At 55.6% G+C, this 19536-nt stretch overlaps 1 long non-coding RNA gene across 1 annotated transcript; it reads left to right on the top strand.

Annotated features, from left to right (window-relative positions):
* The first annotated feature begins 2342 nt into the window (after positions 1–2342).
* Positions 2343–5353, top strand: LOC118355694 (uncharacterized). Its single transcript, XR_004818703.2, has 2 exons — positions 2343–2474; positions 3370–5353. It is a non-coding gene; the product is annotated as an uncharacterized LOC118355694 (long non-coding RNA).
* The last annotated feature ends 14183 nt before the right edge of the window (positions 5354–19536 follow it).

The raw sequence follows: 19536 nt of genomic DNA, 5'->3' as shown, positions 1-19536 counted from the left end.
TCGGTGCCCGTCCCACCAGCACCCCTACGTTCTTCCCACGCACTAGGCTGCTGCCAGCAGTAGGGTCTCTCCTTACGCAAACCTGCCCACCCTCTCCCCTCCACCACTGCCACCTGGCCCCAGGGATTTCCATTTGAGAGCACTTGAGAGTGAGCTAAGGATGCAAAATCCTTCACCTAGTGCTCCTCACCCTTCACCTTCTGACCTTGACTCCGCCTTCCAGATCCTTCTTCCACCTGCCCCCTGTCCCCTCACCCTTCCACACCTCCGTCCCTCAGCCTGAAAGTTTCCTTATCCCTGCTCGGCTTAGCAACGTCCACCCATGAGATGCCACCACAGGCGGGAGCCTCGCCTACCCTCCCTGGTGACGTTGGTCACCCCCTCCCAGCACCTCACCTGACGTTTGGTCCAGGCCGGTCGCATCCTCTTGGGGCTGAAGACTCTGCCGGCTGAGACTTGGCCTGTGTACAGCAGGTGCTCATACTTGTCATTTCTTTGTCTTCCTGGTGGGCCCTGGGAGGGGGGTGGCAAAGACACATCTCCTTGAGAGGCCCCATGCTGACTTCCTGAACAGCACCTGCACACGGCCTGCCTGTCCACATGCAGGAGGACATCCCTGTGTGAGGGAACAACGTCGGGTTGAGAGGTGAGCCTCCTCAAACGGGTTCGCTGAATATCGTCCCGACGGAATGTCACAAACATGTTAAAGGGTTTAATGGGATCAACTTTCTTTAATAACAAGTATAAAAGAGGAAAATAGCATGCGGTCCCACATCCCACAGCCCGGATACCCCTTCTTGATATATTTTTAAAATTAAGAATTCCTTTTAAAATGCCAATTCAAAAAAAAATAAAAATAAAAATAAAAATAAAATAAAATGCCAATTCAGGGCAGCACAGGTGGCTCAGCAGTTTAGCGCCGCCTTCAGCCCAGGGCGTGATCCTGGGGTCCCGGGATCGAGTCCTGTGTCGGGCTCCCCACATGGAGCCTGCTTCTCCTTCTGCCTGTGTCTCTGCCTCTCTCTCTATCTCTCATTAATAAATAAAAAAAATAAAATGTTTAAAATGCCAATTCAGGGGCGCCTGGGTGGCTCTCGTTGAGCATCTGCCTTCAGCTCAGGGCGTGATCGAGGGATCGAGTCCTGTGTCAGGCTCCCCTTAGGGAGCCTGCTTCTCCCTCTGCCTGTGTCTCTGCCTCTGTCTGTGTGTCTCTCATGAATAAAAACATAAAATCTCTTTAAAAAAATAAATAAAACGCCAATTCATAGCACCTGTTGAGAGACGGTCAGTCTCCTGAAGTGGGGAAAGTGGGCTCTGGGCGGCCCCAGAGGCAGACCAATGGGCTGAAGTGCACCACAAGAGGGGAGAGGTGGCCCGAGTGAGGGGTGGCCCCAAAACCCAAGCTGGCTGGGGATGGAAGGAGACAGGTACCAGGCGGGAAGATCCGGGCGCTTGAGAGTCTGCGTCCGGGAGCCTGGACGGTGCTAACTCCACAGTCGCAGTTGAGAAAATCCCACTTGATCAAATCAAAGCAGGCTGAAAAGAGGCAACCAGCGCCCATGAGAGGTTGTGTGTCGCAGAGACGCAGGGAAGGGAAGAGGCCAAGAGGGAGGCACTTGTGTTGGGCAGAGGGCTCACAAGTGCTTTGACTTTCTCAAGAACTTACTCAACGTTGTTGTGCTATTTATAATTTTTTTTTTTTAACTTGGCCAGTGGCAAGAGAGCTGTTGTGAAATCAGGTTCGGGAGGCTGAGAGGCCTGAACCAGCCAGGCGCCGGTTTGCTGACGAGGATACGCACACCGGACAGAGGCCAGAGGCTTTGTCGCCCACCAGGACAGGGCAGCTGGCGGGATCCCAGGGAAGGCTGGTGCTGGAACAGCGGGGTCTCCACATTCCCCACCCGTCTGACCATGGTGTGGATTCGGTTAGAGGAGGCCAACCAGGATGGCCCCGTCAGCTCCTGCCTCTGCAGCTTGTGGGGTCCAGGTCAGGCCTGGCCAAGTGGCCAGCAATCAGAACTTCTCCTGCAATGGGTAGTACTGCAGGATAACAGAGTGCATGAATTCTGAATCGGCAGTTTTGGGGTCACCAGGAGAGTCCCTGAGGCCACAGCCAGCTTCCCCTCATGAGCCCTGGGCAAAGGCTGCCGGGTCCAGCTCCAGTCTGGAGCACCCTCCTGGATCAGATGCTGCTGTCGCCTGCAATGGGCATCTGCGCACGGGGGCCTGCATGTGCTGGGTGTCCAGGGGTCTCCGACGGTCTTCCCGAGGGTACGAGCCACCCAGAGAGCGGTGAATCAAGTCTGGACTGATGACGTGGGGCAGACAAGGGCCCTCCCTCCTCTCTGCTTGGCTCCAGCCCCCAGAAACCTCCTGCCTTCTTTCCAGGAGCAGAGGGAGCTGATCTGCTCTGAACAACAGGTTCATCCCAGGAAGCCGGGCCCATCCAGGGTCCAAGCAGCCAAATCCCCAAGGTAAAGGATTACCACTCACTCACTTGTATCACCTTCTTTAATTTACTAGAGAGACTTCCACCTTTTCAGTTCACTTTGTCCTCTGGGCAAGCCTGTAAGATAAGCGGGGAAGGCCTGGCTTTACCCTTCCTTTATGTGCGTAATGCTTTCTCCGTCCATTATGTGGACTGTCAAATGATAATACAGGGAAACTGAGGCCCAGAAATGTTGGAGCAACATTCGCTCACTGTCAGGGCAGACCCAAAAAGGATGTTTTGTAACTTCTAAGTTGGGACTCTTCTTGGACAATACCGCCTTCCGGAAGGGGTCCTTGAGGAAGGTCATGGCAAAGATGACAATGCGGAGGCTGGTGGCAGGTCGCCGATCTGCACTTTGTATGTTTACAATGTACGATGAGGTTGGAGGGGGATCAGGAACAATCTTGGAAGCCAAGGTCCAAAGTTTCAGCTTTTCCCAAGAGCAGTGGGGGACCCGGCATCTCTCCAGCATGGGGTGGTCACAGGGAAGAAGCCTGTCTTCAGGATGGGCCGGACTCCCAGAGACCATGCGTCTCATTCGGGGGTCTGACTGATGACTCGAGAGGAAGGAATCCACATGCTTTGGCCTTTCCAGGTGGTCCAGGCTTGCCCTGCGCCAGGCCTACGTCCTCAGTGCCCAGGGCTCCTGGCTGTGCCCGCTGGAAAGTCTTAGGGGGGACCTTCAATCCCCGGGGTGGGGGGAGGCCTCCATCTGTGGGGTGCCTCCATCCCTGGAGCACCACTAGATCTTCTTTCTCTTTTCTCTCCTGGACCAAAGAACACTGGCTGGTTGGCCCCAGCCCTGTGTGTTGAATCCAAATTAATTGCCTTTGTTATGTTCATGATGCAAGTGTCCCCTCCAATTCTTTTTTATGCAGCAGATTCCTGCATGTTGCTAAAAATACAAACATATGACTCATAGCTTCTGAAGACCCAAAGGAGCAAGAACCCTGCTTGGCCTTTCTGCTCTTTGGAGTCTTGGAGTCGGGCCAGGGTACCAGCTCGGGCCGAGGGCCTGAGAGCAAGCACAGAGCTCACACTCAGCTGCAGAGAGAGAGACAGAGAGACAGAGAGAGAGAGACAGAGCGGTCCAGATGGGACCCAGGGCCCTGAAGGTCGGCACACCTCTGCAGGCACGGCACCACCGCAGGTAGAGCTTTTGCATCATTTCTTTGAGCTCTTCCTCTGCTCTGCGCTTTGTGGTATTGTCTTGTGAGAGGTGAGATCTCAGTTCTTGTTTACTGTCTTTACCATCTTGGGTAATCGGCCCCCTCTAGCTCACAGCGGCCTTCTGGAGGCAGTGAGGGCCTCCCCCAGCAGCCCAGATGTGCCCACTGTCCCTGGGCCCTCCATGACCTTGCACCAGGGGAGAGCCGGCTGCTGGATAGGCCCACGGGGCACCAGCCTCACCCCCGATGAGCAGCACAGACCCCTTCCCAGCCCTCCGCCTCTGATGCCCCAGCGGTCCCCGAACCCAGCAGCCTGGCCTGGGAGTGAGTGCCTGACGCCATCCACCGTGAGGCCGGCCTCCGCTGGTCCCAAAGAGCCTGGGCCAAGAAGCCAGATCTTGCAGAAACGGGACTCTGGAACCGGAGACCGGCTCAGGCAACCTCGGCTTCCTCTTCATCGGAATGGGGGTTAGCAGATGCCCCCGAGGCTGATGTGAGATTGAGGAAGTGGGAGCCTGACGCCTGGCCCAGGGAGAGGCTCGGAACATGTCGTCACGGATTAACCCGCGTTATTAGCACCCTGGCCCTGGTCTCCCAAACTCGGGACCGCAGTCACCCCATCCCTGCCCCGCACCTGGAGCTCAGGCCCCTCTCCTGCCCGGGCCCCTCAGTCTCTGAGTCACGGACGGTTGGCCGAGAAGCAAACACTGTAAGTCCTCACTCCTGGGAAGCAGCAGCTGAAGAAAAGAAAGCCTTTAAGAGCATTTTCTTGGCAGCCGAGGCCCTCCGATGAATCAGGATTCTTTTCAATTCCTGACTTTATTCCAGGCGACCTGCTGGGTCCTCTCTCGTTCCCCTCCGGGTGCAGCCCCGGCAAGAACGGGCACGCAGAGGACATGGGAGGAAGGAGGGGGATGTGTGCTCAGAAATAAGGGGCTGACAGGTCCCTGTCCGGCTCCCAAGGAGACCTGTCCTGCTGAGGCTAGAACCGAGGGGCTGGACATCCCTTCCCACGCATGTGACACCGCCCCTGACACCCCACAGGGACTGACACCTCCTTCTCCCTGACGCATCCCCTCCTTCAACACTCAGCCCCCCTGAAAATCATCTACCTGCTGTGGTCACTGTGGAGCAAGGGACAGGGAAAGGTGTTTGGGGAGAGGTGAGGCCTTAAGACAAAAATGTGACCCACGTCGGCTGGCCACGTGCCCACCCTGGGCCAGTGCCTCTATGCCCAGCACCCTGGGCCCCTCCAGCCCTGAACGGCCAGAAGTGAGAGCGTTAGTCACCCAGTCAGAGCCAGCCGCCAGGACTACACCCACGCCTCTTTGTTCTCCTCCGTGTTCAGGCTCCGCAGAGAGCGGGGCAGCCGGGATGCCCCGTGCCCAGGACTCTCAATCACGGCAGGACTTAATGACCAACTGCTCCACCATGCCTCCCATGCACTGGAAAATGCTGGAAGGTAGCTGTTAGCAGCAAACCACATGAAACAGCGAACCGATCCAACTAGAAATCTGGTCGAGTATGCCCGGTACCCCCCAACGTCGCCACACACGCACCCCCTTTATGAGCGCCGGGCACAGCCACCGTGATCCACAGGCAGCTAATTATCCTGCAGCCAAGGCCCGTGGTGGGGAGGGGAGCGGGAAGTGGGAAGCAAAGCTCGTAATTAAACCTTTGAGTGCAAAAGGTTCTTTCCATGTTGGAGATTGATTGAACCAAAAAGAAGTGGGTCCTACCAGAAGGTTAATTCCCAAATTGGCCACCCCTGGTTTAACTTGGAGTTAAATGGGACTTTTTTTTTCTTTTTTAAGATGGTGGACAGTTAGAATTTTATTTTGATTACACTGCCAGCCAAAATAGGTTCCCTCTTCTTGCCCTTCTGGGTCCGATCGTTGTGATGATGGCCCCGATTTGCACAGGCCTGCTTGCACCTCTGTTCCTGAGGAACACCCCCTCACCCCCCCCACTCCGAGGCTGGAACTGAGCTTGGCCACGTGACTCGCTTTGCCGAGGGGAGGAGCAAATGTGACAGCACAGGCTGGGGACGTGCTCACGCTCTTTGCAACCCTGAGACCACCACGGAGGAAGCCCAGGCTCACCTCCTAGAGGCCAAGAGGCCACATGGGCCAGTTCAGCCTGGATCTTGACACTAACCAGCCCGCCACCTGCCAGAAAAGGCAGTGAGGCCGCCCTGGAGCCCCTGGCCCCAGTCGAGCCACCATGAACATCTGCCAAAACTGCCCTGAAAGGAACTGCCCCACTAATCCGCAGGACACCAAGATATAACAAACGTAGTTTTAAGTCTCCTGACTTGGGAGGTCATTTAGTCTTTTTTTTTTTTTTTAAGATTTTATTTATTTACTCATGAAAGACACAGAGAGAGAGGCAGAGACACAGACAGAGGGAGAAGTAGGCTCCATGCAGGAAGCCCAATGTGGGACTCGATCCCAGGACCCCGGGATCATGACCTGAGCTGAAGGCAGATAGATGCTCAACCACTGAGCCACCCAGGCATCCCCGGGGGTCATTCATTCTTGATGCACTCTCCAACCTCTACCCTACCACACGCCGCGGAAGGGCAAAGACTCCATTTTACTTAAATGTGTATTTTCATGCCTGGAACTCCGTAGAGAAGACACCAAATAACCTGGTGTGCATGGAACACGGGTGTGCCCACACATGCACACACACACACACGCTTCTCTCACGTAACTTACCTTCTAAATGAGTTGTAGACACATGAATGTCAAGCATCCCTTCTGCAGATCTCCTGCGGAAAGTATTCATTGTACCTGCGGCACCCAGCGACACCTGGCAGCCCTGGTCACTCTAAATGCTGAGCAAGACGCAGCCCACCCCAGCTGGTGCCTTAGCACCACAGGAAGGTGGAAGAACTATCAGCACGGTCTTGACTAGATGGGCGATGGCACCTGCCAGAGGGGCCCTGGAGGTGGTGACGGAGGTCTCACGGGGCCACAGAGACCAGCCCAGGAGCAGAATTTATGAGGTCCCAGCCATCTGCAGGGACAGCCCCCTCACCTGTTTTGTCCTACTTAGGTGTGACTGGAGTTTCTCGCTGCAGCCTGCGCTGTTTCCTCTATAATCTGTGTTGTGGTCTGAGCCTAAGAAGCAGCAGCCCTCTCTCCCCTCCTCCTGTATCGACAGGGCTTCCTAACTCACAGGCCTCTGCAGAAAGCACTTTTAAGAGCATTGCAGGGGCACCTGGGTGGCTCAGCGGTTGAGCATCTGCCTTTGGCTCAGGTCATGACCCTGGGGTCCTGGGATCAAGTCCCACATCGGGCTCCCTGCAGGGAGCTTGCTTCTCCCTTGCCAGTGTCTCTGCCCATCCCCTTCTCTCTCTCTCTCTCTCTCTCTCTCTCTCTCTCTCCGTCTCTTATGAATAAATATATAAAAATCTTTAAAAAAAAATAAGAGCATTGCAGAGCACACACAGGGTCCGATGTCAGGTTTTCTTTCCTTTTTTTTTTTTTTCAGGTTTTCTTTCCAAAGCAACGTCCAGAGCTGCGTGGCCCAGACAGGGCTGCTTGGACAGAGGCCAGGCCCAGGATCCCGGGCTTCACCCAGGGTCTGTGCCTGACCTCCGGTCCCTCTGTTCCCAGGCCTGGGGCTGGCCTCGTGGCAGCCTTCCTCCCACCCCCAGGGAGCACCTGCGACTCCACTTCTCTCAGCCCCAAAGGCCCGACCCAATTCCATGAGCAATGCTCAGAAATCACAGAGTGTAATAAAGTGCTGCCTGTGGGAACAGTCACAGACCACTTGAGGAGCCCATTCACTCTCTATGAGGGCAGCGTCTCATTTTGTGACATTCATTCATCCTGTAGGGGCACATTCATGCTCTCCTTGAGGCAGCCACTTACTGTATCACATTTTAAATTGATACTTAAAAGCCTTGTTTACAACACATTGAATGGAGTCTAGTAGATGAGCTATAAAGTAATTCCTATTTTTTTAAACTTGCCTTATATTAAATCATACACAATAAATGTCTACCTAGAGACTCCCTTAATTAGTTATGATGTATCCATACAAAGGAAAACTATATAACCTTTAAAAATAATGAGATATTCCTTGAACACAGTAACACATCTGCAATGTATTTTTGAATGAAAAGAGCAAATTGGAGAACAAATATATACAGTGTGATCCTGTTTTTGAATACACATATATATTAGCAACGGCACAACATGCTGTAAACCAAAATAAGTCCCGTTATTAGTAGTTATTATCAAGGCAAGCAGAATTACAAAATCTTCCACTTTTTACTTTATACATTTTGGTTGTTCTGAAGCTTTTTTGTACATACACATGCACTCCTTTGATAATCAGAAAAAAATAAAGTTTAAAAAATAAAAATAATGACAAAAAATAAAAATCACGCAAGCATAAGGACCTCCGCCAGGTTTATGTGACGGACTCCACGAAACGTAGTATTCACAGCAAAATTAAAAAGTCAGCTGGGCAGACAATGCCCACTTCCTAAATCTCCAGGAAATCCCATGCAGCTCCAAAATCAAGAGTAGACCCTCTCTGGAAATGTAATCTTATAAAGCCGACACGGAGGGCCCTGTACCATTCGTGGAAAATGAATGTTTCCCAGAGCCCACCTGGCCATCGGGACCCCCTGCTTTACTAGTCGGCATGTGCTAGAGCCTGCTGTGGCAATAACCCCAAAACATCAGCGACTTAGAACCGCAAAGGCTAGCTTATAGATGACCAGTCCTCTCACTGAGAACAACTAGTAAGTTGCTTAACCTTTTGTTTTTAATGTTAAGACATCAGAGAGTGACCAAGGCAGTGGGGCTTGAAACACAAACCACATCCCCGAGACAGGGAGACTGAGGCGACTGTGACATCCCATACTACTTTCCCTCCTCATGGGTTAGTTCCCTGGCAGCATGGACAGAGAGACCCAGGCCTGCAGAAATAACCCCTGAGAGCCAGAGGAAGCAAGCAGAGCTTCCACCGTCCCATGAGGCTGGGTGACCAAAACTGGAATTCGGGGCTAATTAGGAAGCCAGGGCTTGAGATGTCACGATCCCGGAAAGAAGAGCAGCTACACAGAGTATGGGGGACTTTCTGGGTCACTTTCGCCCTCCCGGCCTGGAGTGGTTCCCCACCCCCACCCCCAGGACACAGGCCAAGAGGAGAAGGGAAGAGGGTGGAGCAGAAGCAGAACCTGAGGAGGTGATGGAGAATTTTCAAAGCTGACAAAAGACATCAAGACACGGATGCAAGAAGTGCTAAGAACCCCAAGCATTACAAACAAACACACGCGTGCACACTCCCTGGGCTATCATAATAAACCTATCGAAACCCAAAGACAACACCACCAAAATATTCCCCCCACAAAACCGGTGGAGTTGGCAGGACCAGCAGTTGGCTGAACTTTCCATGTTCCAGAAGCATGGAAAGGGGTGACAACCTCTATCACCCTGAAGGAAACCCGTGGACAAGCAAGAAATGAATGAGAAACAAAGATTTCCTTCAAAAGCAACAGACTCAACAGGCACCCATCCGTTGACCAGGGGACGTGGACAAGAAGGTGCACAGGGATGCGGACTGTGCTAGCGTCAGGAGCAGGAGCAGGAAGCGACCCCCCATGAACACCCACCAGCAACGCAAGAGAGGAACACATCCTGCTCTGTTTCTAAAATAGAGCTCACGCAGCAAGGCCCATGAGTCACAGCCCCGCGTGGCAACGCCGAAGAATCTCTCAAACGTTGAATGAAGAAGCCAGACACAAAACAGCACATGCTGTACGAACCCATTTATGAATAAAGTTTAAAAAAAAAAGAAGAAGAAGAAAAGCAAGCCTATGAGCGGTGAGAGAGAGATCAGGGCTTAGGGTGGTAGTGGTGAGGAGGTTTTGGGGGGCGCCTCTGGGGAACTGGTAACAGTCTCTTGATTTGGGTTTGGGTTACAGAGAGAGGATGGCTTGGTAAAAACGTATCGAGCTCTGTATTGATAATGTGCATGCTTCTGTCTGCTTCTTCTGTATGTATGTTGGGCTTCCATAAATGATTTACGGGGGCGCCTGGGTGGTTCGGTCAGTTGAGCGTCCCGCTCTTGATTTCCGATTACGTCGTGATCTCAGGGCGGTAAGATTGAGCCCCGCGTCTAGCTCCACACTCAGGAGAGAGTCTGCTTCAGATCCTCTCCCTCTCTCTTTACCCCTCCCTGCCTACCTCCATCTCTAAAAAAGAGAAAGAAAGAAAGAAAGAAAGAAAGAAAGAAAGAAAGAAAGAAAGAAAGAAAGAAAGAAAGAAAGAAAGAAGAAGAAAAAGAAAGAAGAAAGAAAGAAAGAAAGAAAGAAAGAAAGAAAGAAAGAAAGAAAGAAAGAAAGAAAAGAAAGGAAGGAAGGAAGGAAGGAAGGAAGGAAGGAAGGAAGGAAGGAAGGAAGGAAGGAAGGAAGGAAGGAAGGAAGAGGGATCCCTGGGTGGCGCAGCGGTTTGGCACCTGCCTTTGGCCCAGGGCGCGATCCTGAAGACCCGGGATCGAATCCCACATCGGGCTCCCGGTGCATGGAGCCTGCTTCTCCCTCTGCCTGTGTCTCTGCCTCTCTCTCTCTCTCTCTGTGACTATCATAAATAAATAAAAATTTAAAAAAATTTAAAAAAAAGAAAGAAAATGAAAGAGAGAGAAAAGAGAAAAAATATTATTTACATATAAAACAAAAGGTAAAGCATAATTTTTACAAGACAGATACTAAAGTAAAAGGAAATTCTAGTACCAAACGCAGTAGGTTGTGAATAATTTTTTAATTAATTAATTAATTAAGTTATAATTTAACTCTCAGATGCCAGGTCACAGACTCCTGACTTCTCTGGCTTTTCTCTAAGCAATGGCCCTTGTGTGTCTATGTAATGCACCTAAATGTCTTTCTAATGCCAAGAAGGAAGACATAACCGTTACAGCAAATTTAGCTACAGGCCCTGTTGCCCTCCGGAGAGACCCCACGCCTGCGTCCGTCTGCCCTCCCCGATGCACACCCACCCACACACATGCACTCGCACACACACCCTCGCAGGGAGACGTGACGGTGTCTCCGGCCCCATACACTTGGGAGCTTTTCCCCGATCAAAGGACAAACAGTGAAAAGCAAGGGCTTGATTCTTTTTTATCCAGTTAGCACTTTGGCTGCGGCCCGGGCCTCTTCAGGCGATGACGGGGAGCCAGACACTGAGGAAATCTCGCCAGGAGGCTCCTTAGGAGCAGCAGCCAGCAGTCCCTCCCCGGGAGCGGCCCACCCGGGCCCACCCCTGCCCACCCGGCCGCAGGGGGGCGTCCCTGGAACTCCCCTTTTGGAGGAGGGAGCGTAAGGGAAGGTCACCTCCCCCTCGACTCTGTCTCCCCCCCCCAACCCCCTCCCCTTGGGGTAAGGGGAGCACCTGCACTCAGGACCGTGCGGGGTCGCACCCGCCCGCCATCTGGCCACACCTCCGGCCTCTCTGCGCCCGTCACTGAGCCGGTGCCAGCCTCAGTTCCCACATCTGCAACATGGGATGTTTACCTCGTGTACCTTCAAAGGTCATTTTCAGGGAATCCCAAGGCAACCCTCAGGGGAGCAGTTTGTAAATTGTCACTGCGTGCGTCGTAAAATATTACGTTGTTGAAAAACATAGTTTCTGTTAATGGAGAGAGAGACAGATGGTAGATCCTGGGAACCTCGAGTGTAGCTCCGGAAGGTTCCAGCATGAAGCGATCTCTGTGGCCAGAGGAGCAGGAGAGGACAGTGAGGGGGCAGGCCCCGGGGGGGAGGGGGCAGGGCCGGGGCACCCAGGGGAGTGGGCTGCGGGAGGCCCGCCCCTTAGGAGCTCCGCGGGGGGGGGGGGGGGGGGGGTGTGCATCGAGGCCAGAGTCGGCCCCTCTCCTCCTGCCTCCCCTCCGAACGGTTTCCAGGAAGGGCTCTGTTGCCATGGGAACACATGTCCAATTATTCTACTTGCAGAAAATCACTTATCAGCCAACTTGGTTGGAACACATCTCTTCTACAGAGCAAAAACCGCCTCTTGGGTTTTTACCTCCCTCGTAGCCAGAGCTTTGAGTGAAGAAATGGAGAATCAGGCTGCGAGGGGCGGTCTTCGGGGTCAGAGATGGTTGGGGGGCGCTGAGAAGCAAGCCCTTCAGCAAACCGCAGGGAGCTCCCTCTTGTCTGCAGATCGATGGGCCAGTTGGAGCCCCTGTGGGGACACAGCGGTAGCAGAGGGGGAAAAAGGACTTTGTGCCTTCAATGGGGGGCCCCAAGCCGGGGATGGGGCATGGAGACCAGCGAGCAGATCAATCCGTCAGTGGCGAGGACAACAATAGGATACGCTCAGGGTAGTAAAAGTAACCCAAGGGAGGAGAGACGGTAACTCACAGGCTGGGTTTTGAGGTACGGATAGGAGCTTGCCAAACAGGGGGTGAAGGTGGGTGCTTTGGGCAGAGGAGATGATGATTACGGAGTGGGGTCACGGACACGAGAACAGGTGGCTGAGCCCTGTCCAGCGTAAAGCCCAGTGAGGGAAGGAGGGAGATTATGAGACGAAGCCACGAATGCCCTCCAGGGAGTGTGGTCTCCGGTGCAGTGGGAAGAGCTCAGTGACGTCGCCATTTGGCAGATGCAGGCAGGATGGGAAGCCCAGCACATCCAGGACCAAAGACCCCACCACCCGAGCCAATGGGCTTTCACACCCCACCCGGGGAATTCCTACCCACCCCCCCCAGACCCTCTGGGATCATTTCTCCGGCCACCTCCCTCCTCCTGGGACAAGGACTTCACGGCTGGCCTCCTGGGCCTTTTGCCATCATGGGCATCTGGGGGGGACCACCCCCTGGTTTGCCAGCTGCAGGATTTCCAGAGCCTCCGATGCCCCACCCAACCCCAATTTCTCGGACCCTGGTCCCCTGGAGAGGCATCCTGGCAGAGGGAGACCCGCAACTTCGTGCCCTCACCGACCGGCACTTGAACAGCCCCTCCCGCCGCTAAGTGGCGTTGGACGAGTCTCCCTCCTAGGACGGAGGCTTCCTGCCTATCCTGTGGGGGGAATGACCTGGCCTGCCCCCTCCCCCGGGACTGCAGGGAAGAGACGCCTGACACCCGGCTTCCCTACCCGCGCCCTCCGCACGGCCCCACGCTGCTCCGCAGGCCTGCTCAGCGCACCTGCAGGCCCCCAACGGGAACGCGGGCTTTGACAAAGGACAAAGCTAGACGAGGACGTCTGGGAGGCTTGGGTTTAGATGCCAAATGAGCGGGGAATTCCTATTCTGGTGGTGGGCAGACCCTGGAAGCGGGACTGTGGTGGAAATCCAGACAGACGCTCCCAGATGGACACGTGGAGACACACCTGACCCGCGTGCACGGCTGCACCTGCTGCCTCGGCCACGACCTTGCCCTGTCTTCGCGCAGCCACGTCTGTGGCCTGAACGTCAGCCTGTGGCCTGGACGGGCGCCAGGGCCAGCAGCAGCCCCTGAAGACAACTAAGCACCCCTGTCCCTTGTCCCCAGGAGCAAAATGGTGCGAGTCACACGAGCGCGAGACACTCGCCAGCCCCGAGCGGCCCCTGGGTCCCGGGGTTCAGTCACAGATCCCCCAGTTGGACTAAGGGAGGGGACATTCTCAGGGGCAAGACCATCGTTCGGTTCGTGTTAGTGTTTGGGGGTAAAGCGTTCGGCGCCGCAGAGCCACCCCAGCTTCCTCGTGATCTTCTCGGCAAAGGGGGGCCGTTTTGGTCCCCATGAAGTACGCCGGAGGCCTCGTTTTACTGGGGATCTATCCCGCTCCAACGAGAATGAATCTCTTCCTTTCCGAAACAATACAAAGGTGGGTAATTAGAGTGTAATCATTAATGGGTAATTTTAGAGGGGGTGAGCAGAGTTCATAACATCATTCTGAATATATTTGCATTTAACTGAACTCCTTTTTTCTCCCTTCTGTGATTTCCTTCCTGTTGTTGGTGTAACCGTAATTATTTTCATTGAGATTTTTCCTAACGAAAACCAAGAACGATGTCTGTGGGAGAATCAGCTCCTGGGGAGGCCATGGGTGTCAGCGGCGCCTCTTTCCCTACACCGGCGCCCAGGTCCCCAGGGACCTTCCGCCTCTGGTGACTTCAGGGGCGGGCAGGTGGCTGTGTGCACCCACGTGTGTGGGTATTTGTCTCTGTTCGTTGATTCTCCCCAGTCCAGGAGGATAGGGTGGTGCACAGGAGAAATGCCATCCATGAGCCAAGAGCTCCGGATTTTGATTTCGATTCTCTACCATTAACCAGGGGGCGGAGGGGAGGGGAGGTGACCTCGGGCACCTTCAACTCTCCGTGCCTCTGTTTCTCCACTGTATCATGACGGCATCTCTCACAGCCTCCTCTCAGTCAGGTGATGAATGTCCTGCCCGGTTCTCAGTGACTCCGTCAGGGTTGTGACGTGCATTCAATGTGTCAAAAGGGGAAGCACGTCCTGCGTCTGTCCCCATCCTCCAAAAGCCACCTTCCAGAAGCTTCCACCATACGTGGCACACAAAGAGGAGGATGCTGGCAGGTCCTGCGCCCTCAAGATTAGGGCTCGAGAGAGCAGCAGAGGGCAGCCAGGCAAAGGCTAGGGTGTCACCCACTAGGGTGACAGAAGGAAGAGGGACCCCCCCTACCACCAATGTGTGCGGCCAGGAGCTCTGGGTCCTCAGACTCTGCCCCCACTTATCTTGCTTGGACAGGAGCCTGTCCCCTTCCGAGGAGGCTCTTCTCGGCAATTCTCACCTCCTGCATTCCTAACCACAGTCTCCGTGTTGCTGGAACCTCTTACCTTGGGACCCCAATCCCTGGGTTTCTGCCCCCAACCCCAAGCTACTCATGGGCCCCTGATCTTGGAAGCATCTTTCATTTGATGGATTTGACCCACGTGGCCTGCTCACATCCTTTCCTCTGGCAAACACTGGACTGCAGGTACCCAAGGAGGGATTTATTCTGATTCATTCTGACCTGCCTGGGTGCCTCCAGCACAGCAAGCTGGTCTCTTCTCCCAGGACTTCCAGGCCAGACATTTAAATGGTTCTTTCCTTTAAAAAAAAAAAAAAAAAAAGATTTTATTTATTTATTCATGAGAGACACAGAGAGAGAGGCAGAGACACAGGCAGAGGGAGAAGCAGGCTCCCTGCGGGGAGCCTGATGGGGGACTTGATCCCAGGACCCCGGGGTCATGGCCTGAGCCCAAGGGAGACGCTCAACCCCTGAGCCACCCAGGAGCCCAAAATGGTTCTTTCCAAGGGGAGTTGCGAGGTACACAGTAAGCGCTCAGGCAGCTCAGAAGGAAGCCAGTGGGGGAGGGAGCTCTGAGGTGGGTCCCAGGGATGTGGTCAGAGAGCCCTGAGCTGCAGGACATGCATTGGGCTCCTACCACCGGTGGATTTAGGGTCCTGGATGTGCCAGAAGCAGCGAGTAGGGTGTGAGGGGCCTACTCAGAGAAATGTTTCCTTCCCAACACAACGAGGGGCGGTCCCTGTCACCCCAGCTCCCTGCCTCATCAGCATGGGCCTGGCCTGCCTCTCCCCGAGGTCACCACACGACCTTGGCTCACAATGGCCAGTCCCTGGGAAGGAATAGTGACCTCACGGAATGAAAGCCATGGTCTAGGCCGCCGTGTGGCCGCCTGCAGGGCCGGCAGGGCTCAGGTCAGCTGAGGACTCAGGCGGGCAGCAGGACCCGGTGGACCATGTCTCTAGAAGGACCGGTCCAGACCCCAACCCTCCCCAGCCATCCTGCCCGCCAGCCCACCCACCGCACGGCCCCAGTGGGGCAGCTGTCTTGGGAGCCAGGCTGTCTGTCCCTGTCCCTGGCCACAAACCATTCCTCCCAGGGGTGCTGAGTGGCTCAGGGGAGGAGGCTCCACCCTGATATTTCATTGTTTCTACAGAAACGTTAGTTTCTGCCAAAAGGGAAAAATTAAAACGGGAACAGCCTTTACTCCCCCCTGAGAATTGTTTTCTCTGGTCTGGCCTGGCTGGCCACCCATCCTGGGCCCGCAGAGCCCTTTCTCCTCCTTGGCTGAGCAAACCCTCCCCCTCCCTTCTGGAAAGGCCCAGGGCCCCTCTGTTTGGATCAGAGACGAGAAAAGGGGAGGCAGAGTCAGGAGGACCCATGAGGAAGAAGGGAGCGACAGGCCGGGACCACCCCAGATCCCAGACCCCACTGGACACACAGCTTGGGGTTCCGGTTTTAAAAAACCGTCAGTGAGTCTCTGTAGCCCCCAGGCCTCTGTCGGAGTGTGTCCCTCTTTCCTGGAGCCGTACCCGCCTCCCTCCCTTGGAGACGCCCCCAAATCCACTCCCAGCCTGCCACTGCTCACCAGTAAGCCCCGGAGCTGTGGGCGGTTTATATTCCCTTTCCGGTTTCCTCTGACTCACAGGCTGGGGTGGGGAGGAGGGGAAGCAGCTCTAGGAGGTGGGTCAGCTCCTGCCCCGTCCTGGGCAGCCAGCTGAGTGCGCTCCTGCTGCAGCCGAGGGCATGGTGGCAAACCCCCGCCCCCCACCCCCACCCCCCACCCCCCCGCAGAGCCCCGGTGGCCCTGCTCTCTGCCCCTCAGAAGGTTGGAAGGTCGGAGAAGGGGTAGGATGGGCACCTGGGCCAGTGTGAGTCCAAATGATGGTCCTCCCTGCACGAGGAGGGGACTCACCACCTCCCGCCGCCCCCCCCCCCCCCCGCAGAGAACCCCAAGGAAGAGCGACAGGGGCTGGCGTGGCTTTGGGACACGACATGGGATTGCAGGTGTCCACGGTGTCCCGCCCCCACCACCCCGCAGCCTTTCCATTCCTGGGCTCACCCCCTGCCTTCCCAGCACCAGCACCCCGTCTCTACCTTGGCCACGAGAGCTACAAAGCAGAAGCGCAGGAGCAGCTAACACCGTCCTCCCACCAAAGCAGCCCACAGTCTTGGGGGGACGAACTCCAGCTCCCTCGCTCCGGGGGGAGACGCCCCAGAGCACACGTAACACACTGTGTCCCAAGAGCCCCTCATCCCCTTCTGCCCTGTCAACGCTCCCGCGGATCCCTTCCCAGGTAAACCACGCAGACCGAAGCGCTTAGGTCAGGGTCTGCTTCAAAGGATTCCAAAATAAGATGGGAAGGGCAATGCCACGAGCACCCCTTTCTCTGCCGCCATGCACGCAAGCTGCACGAATGAGGGAACTGGTCGGTGGCCAGGGTGCTCCAGGTCCACAGTGTGATGGGGCCGCCTAAGAACGGCCGATGCCGGGATCCCTGGGTGGCGCAGTGGTTTGGCGCCTGCCTTTGGCCCAGGGCGCGATCCTGGAAACCCCGGATCGAATCCCACGTCAGGCTCCCGGTGCATGGAGCCTGCTTCTCCCTCTGCCTATGTCTCTGCCTCTCTCTCTCTCTCTCTCTCTCTCTCTATGTGACTATCATAAATAAATAAAATTTAAAAAAAAAATTTTAAAAAAAGAACGGCCGATGCCATCTCCAGCTCCATTATTAAAGGTAGTGTCTCTTAAAGAAAGGAGGTGATCATAATCCACTGCCTTCCACACTGGCCTGCTGTCCTGGCCTATTGTTTAGTTTGGGGATGGAGGGAGGCGTCTGTGAGGACACCAAACCGAGTTCATGTGAACTAATTTGGGGGGAAGGGACCTTGAGGCCAAGTACCTTGAAAAATGGTTAGGACTGCAGGAGGTGAATTTGGGGATGAAGCAAGAACTCTGAAGCACTGCGTTGCTCCAAAGAAAATAGACTCATTCTGTGTGGCCCCAAAGGACCAAAGTCAGATGAGCAGCTGCAAGCTCCAGAAACACAGGCTCTCAGTCTTATATACGAGAACACACGGTAGCGGCCCTGGCTGCCTCCAGACGACCTCGGCTCCATTGAAAAGTACTGAACTCCTCGTCCCTGGAGGCATTCAAGTACCGGAACCAGTGTGGGGGGGGACCACCAGCAAGTTGATGATTTGGCAACCGTGGATCAGCTAACGGATTACTGTCCCTGTGATCTGACTGATCCAGAGGTGAGGCTGAGGGCCACATGCAGGAAGGAGGGCCGGGGTTGCAGCCCCTCTGTTTTTTTAAAATCTTAATTGAGAGAGAAAATGAGCAGGAGGAGGGGTAGATGGGGAGGGAGGAGCAGACTCCCCGCTGAGCAGGGAGCCCCATGCGGGACCCTGGGATCACGACCTGAGCTGAAGGCAGATGCTCACCCACTGAGCCCCCCTCCAGGCGCCCCATAGCAGCCCCTCTATTATCGTCAGACGACTGGACCGTCCCCCACAGAGGGCTGCTTGCCCCCCATCTGTGACTCCTCAACCCTGCTCTCTGGCGAATCTCAGCCCCCCGGTCCACCCCGCACCCCGGGCAGCTTATCAAAAGCCAGCTATTCGAAGAGTCCCTGGAGCAAACCTGGGAAAGAGCATTTCTCCCTTCCGTGACACTCCGGAGCCTCGTTGAACGCCCCCACCATGTGGTGCCCCTGCCAGGCCGGCCGGGTCTGGCCTCTGAGACCAGACGCTGCTGGGCACCCCCCAGGCCGACCCCGGGAACACAGGCCGGGCCCCCCGTCCCTCCTCACTGCCCTCCTGTTCTCGGGAGGCATCCCCCCTGCTCGGACTCCCTGAGCAGAGCCCCGGGCCCCTTTGGAGGATGGTGCAGGTGCCTGAGTGCCTTCCAGGGCCCTCCCCACCCTGAGACCCCCAAGGCACTCCTGCCCGGGCCCCTGGGACACCTGGAAAGGAAAGCCCAGGGCTCGCTGCTCCTCGGGCCTGCTCCCTGCCCCAGGCGGATGGGTGCTGCTGGGGCCTGTGCGCCCAGTGACCCGCTCACGTCCTCCCGAGCTCGTCCCGACCACTGCTCTCCGCTTCTTCAAAGGGAGAAGGAGGAGGGCTGAGCAGAGGCAAAACCAAGGGGCCGTGGAAGGGTGGCCCTGGTGCCCTGTCCCCTGCTGCCGGCCCCTCCCACCCTCTTGCTGTCCGGAGCAAGTCCATCCCGATTGCCCACCTTGCTCCCCAGGGTCCACACACCTCCCAGAAGCCCCCTGTGACCCCCCACTTTTCTTCACGCACGCCGTGTACCTGGAGGGCCAGAGGAAGGCCGGCTGATTGGTCATACGGCACGGCGGGGAACACTGTGGGACTTGGGATTGGGGCGATCGAGGGGACGCCTGGGGGCTCAGCCGGTGAAGCGACTGCCTTCGGCTCGGGTCAAGATCCAGGGTCCTGGGATCGAGTCCTGCATCTGGCTCCCTGCTCATCCGGGACCCTGCTTCTTCTTCTCCCTCTGCCTCTGCCCCCCTGCTTGTGCTCCCTCCCTCTCTCTCTCTCTCAAATGAATAAATAAAATCTTTTTTAAAAAACAAGGCAAACGAGATCCGTGGGAATCCTGTCTGGCCCACCTTTCGGAGGCATCTTCACCTTTTCCTGTCTTGGCGCTATCGGGCCGTCCTGCAAGCTGTGCGAAACTCATAACAATGCAAATGACCTTGTCCACGAAAGGCAGATGAGCTGTGTTGACCACTGCCCCGCGGAGAGGGCCCGGGTCTGTCTCCCCGTAAATTCGCCGAGCGTTCCCGACTGCCTACAGATGTCAGGCGCTTGGGACCAGCTTGAACACCACGCCGGCGTCTTCATTAATTCATGAGTCAAATAAAATCTGAGGCACGTACTCGTTTTGTATTTGCATGAGAGTCGCGAGCTCACCTTTCAGCAAAACTACCCGATGGCGAGCACGGATCTGTCAGGGCGGGAAGGCCAAGCTCTGCGGACAAGAGCTGGAGGGTGGAGCATGCAAGCGTGTCTTTTCGGGGAGCGGCCAGCCCTAGAAAGGAAGAGGGGAGGAAGGTCTGTCCCCGTGCCCCCACCCCCCTCCCCCACCAGCCCTTCTGGCCC

Source organism: Canis lupus, chromosome 9, assembly GCF_003254725.2.
Source record: "Canis lupus dingo isolate Sandy chromosome 9, ASM325472v2, whole genome shotgun sequence".
NCBI lineage: Eukaryota > Metazoa > Chordata > Mammalia > Carnivora > Canidae > Canis > Canis lupus.
Note: the sequence above shows the minus strand (reverse complement) of the source record. Positions and strands in the feature narration are given on the sequence as shown.